This window comes from Pediculus humanus, genomic scaffold, assembly GCF_000006295.1.
Source record: "Pediculus humanus corporis 1103172107743 genomic scaffold, whole genome shotgun sequence".
Taxonomy (NCBI): domain Eukaryota; kingdom Metazoa; phylum Arthropoda; class Insecta; order Psocodea; family Pediculidae; genus Pediculus; species Pediculus humanus.
This window is the reverse complement of record NW_002987344.1, coordinates 158,612-161,844: the sequence shown is the minus strand read 5'-3', so window position 1 is coordinate 161,844 and position 3,233 is coordinate 158,612.

The window sequence follows — 3,233 nt, the reverse complement described above, 5'->3', positions numbered from 1 at the left end:
ATAATAATAATAAACATAATATAAAGAAGACTCTCGAGATAATTAATACGAAATTTTAATAATGAATAAAAGAAAAAAGTTTGTTTTGCCATTTTCATTTTTCCCCCTCACTCCTCCCTCCTTCTCTCCCTCTACCCCCCCTCCCCCCGTTTGAAATTGCACTTCTCGAGTTTTTTATTTTTTCCATCCGTATCAGATAAATAAAAATGAATAATAATAATAATAATAATTGAAGAGGGATTTATTAAGAAACTGGATTCTGGATCGAGGTACAATATACTTAGCCTTATATTGTAGTCGGAAAATGACAGACCTGGACCGAAGAATATGGAAAATACTGATAAGAGTGGTGCGTTGCATGCAAAGAGCTGATGCAGATAGATCTACGATAGAGCCTGAATGCATGGAATTCCATCGACAGCATCCCATCTTAGTCCAATCAGTGGAGATGGAAGGGGAATTCTTTCGGAAAACTAAATTCGGGAAACTAAAAAATTGGAAACGGAGGAAGCGTTTATCACAACCGTACAGCTTTACTAAAACAACGGGTACTTTGTACGATCAACAAACTCAACCTGTGACAGCCCCAACAAACCGGATATCATTCTCAGAAGCATAATTTTTAAAAAAAAGTTGTAAACTAATTAAAGTATCCGGTAAGAAGCGGAAAAAAGGCTCAAATATCCAGGATGTGGGGAGTAAAGACAGAAACTATTCCCGTGGGAGCATCATTAGGAGCCATGTATGCCACCACATTCAATGAAAAGAAAATTTGAAGAAGAAACCCCTACAGAAAGTAGTAAAATGACCGATATTCGAACATTCATCCCTAAGGAATCGGATGCAGACCCGGAATAAATTTCGGGAAAAATACAAACGAGCACGGGAAACCTTGTCGTGTTTAAAAGTAAATTAATAATAATAATAATAATAATAATAATAATAATAATAAAAGCCAACGGCCATAGCGTGCTGGTCACACCGGTTCCCGTACGATCACCGAAGTTAAGCAGCATCGGGCGTGGTGCAAACTTGGATGGGTGACCGTTTGAGAACGCCACGTGCTGTTGGCTTAAAAAGAGCAAAAAAAATGAGAACAAGACAAAGTAAGAACCAAAAAAAACAAAATCTTGTTCTACTGTCGACCTGAGGCAGCTCGACGAGAACGTGAATTTCACTGCTTCTGACCCTGGCCACTCCAAAGATGTTAGTCACCGGAGCCCAGTTCAGGAGACAAATCGTTCCCATCGAAAAAGACGGACTCAGGAAGACCTTCAAGAATTGATGTGGTGCTATCTTATAATAAGTGGCACCACCGAAATTCGAGTATTTGTCCCTAAGGAATCGGGTAGAAACCTCGGATAAATACTTAAAAACTCCGACAAGTAGCCTTGTCGTGTTTAATGGTGGATAATAATAATAATAATAATGACTCTAATTTAGTAATAAATTAAATTTTATAAAATTATCGTGATGAAAAAAAAAAAGTTTTTCCGGTAAAAAAATTTTATATACCACCATACGTGAATAAAAAAAAAAAAAAAAAACAAAAAACTTTTTCCGTAAAATAAATAATTTATCAGTTTTGAATTAAAAAAAAAAAAAAAAAAAAGAAACAAAATTATATATATAATTTCCCTTAAACTTATTCGAAACTTTTAAATATTTAAATTATTATTCGTTATTAAATTTCAACTTTTTATCCCTTTCCCCCTTCCCTCCCTCCCTCTCTCCCCTTTCCACGTCTCACGTGTATTTAAAAAAAAAAAACACAACGAATTTTAATGATAATAATAATAATAATAATAATAATAATCGAGTGATATTCTCAATGTCTGAACAAAATAAGAGTTATTAGTTATATTTTGTGTTTAAAACATAATAGAATAAATTAATTAAAAAAGAAAACAAAAATTTTCATTCATTAAAAATGAGTTCGTCGTTAGTTTTATGATACGAACACAAAATGGCCGACACATTCCTCTATTAATAAATTTTCTCAATGCGTTTACTGAATATCAATCGTAAAACGATAATAATAATAAAAAAGTTTTTTCAAATGCCAAAAAAAAAAAATCTTAATACCAACTCTCTCTCTCTCACTCTCTCTCTCTCTCTCTCTCTCTCTCTCTCTCTCACTCTCTCTCTCTCACTCTCTCTCACTCTTTCTCTCACTGTCTCTCTCTATTTACACATAACATTTAAATTTTCAATGAGTTTAAATAAATGGCACTCTTTAATTCTTATGCACACGCATAATTTTTACATATACATTTTACTTTTTAAATGAATAATAATAATAATAATAATATTGACTTGTTGTCGTCGCGGTGATGATGATGATGATGATGATTTTGTAAAGATGATTGTAAAAGAGGAAAAAGTTTTTTTTAAACAAGAAATTCAAGTAAATTGTGAAATAATAAAATATATACCTTGATTAGTTATTCAATTTATTTAATTCGACGCCTATTTTATCATCATCATCATCATCATCATCATTATTATTATCATCATCAACGTCGTCGTCGTCGTCGTCGTCGTATAAAATTAAATTATTTTTCGTTTTAAAAAAAAAAATTTACGCGAGAAATTGAAAAATCGACGAGCGAGAAAAAAAAGTTTTCATGATGAAAACTCCCGGGAAAAGAAAATTTAAAAATAATAATAATAATTTTTAAAACGGATGAATAAATAAATAAAAGAAAAAAAGTAAAATTCTTTTAAATAATAATAATAATAATGATAATTAGGATTATAATCGTGGAATTAGAAGACGTAAAACCTTGGGCGAATTCATTTTTTTTTTTTTTTAAATAAATTATTACGATGCGGAGGGATCGTTAAAACCGGAAATTGTACGACGATAATAATATTCGGACGTGATTTTACGTGCACACAAAATTGTTTTTTAATAATTATTTAAAAATTCATTCATAAAATTTGACTACTACTACTACTACTATTATTATTATTATTATTATTATTATTATTATTATTATTATTATTAATGTTTTCCTTTTTTTTTTTTTTAAAGAAAATTTATACGCAATAAAGAGAGAGAGAGAGAGATACGTTACGTCGTTATATAATTAAAAATTGGGTTAAAATAATAATAATAATTATTATTATTATTATCATTTTTTTACGTATTACAATTATTAAAATGGCAACGATGATATATATTATTCTAAATTACTATTATTATTATTATTATTATTATTATTATTATT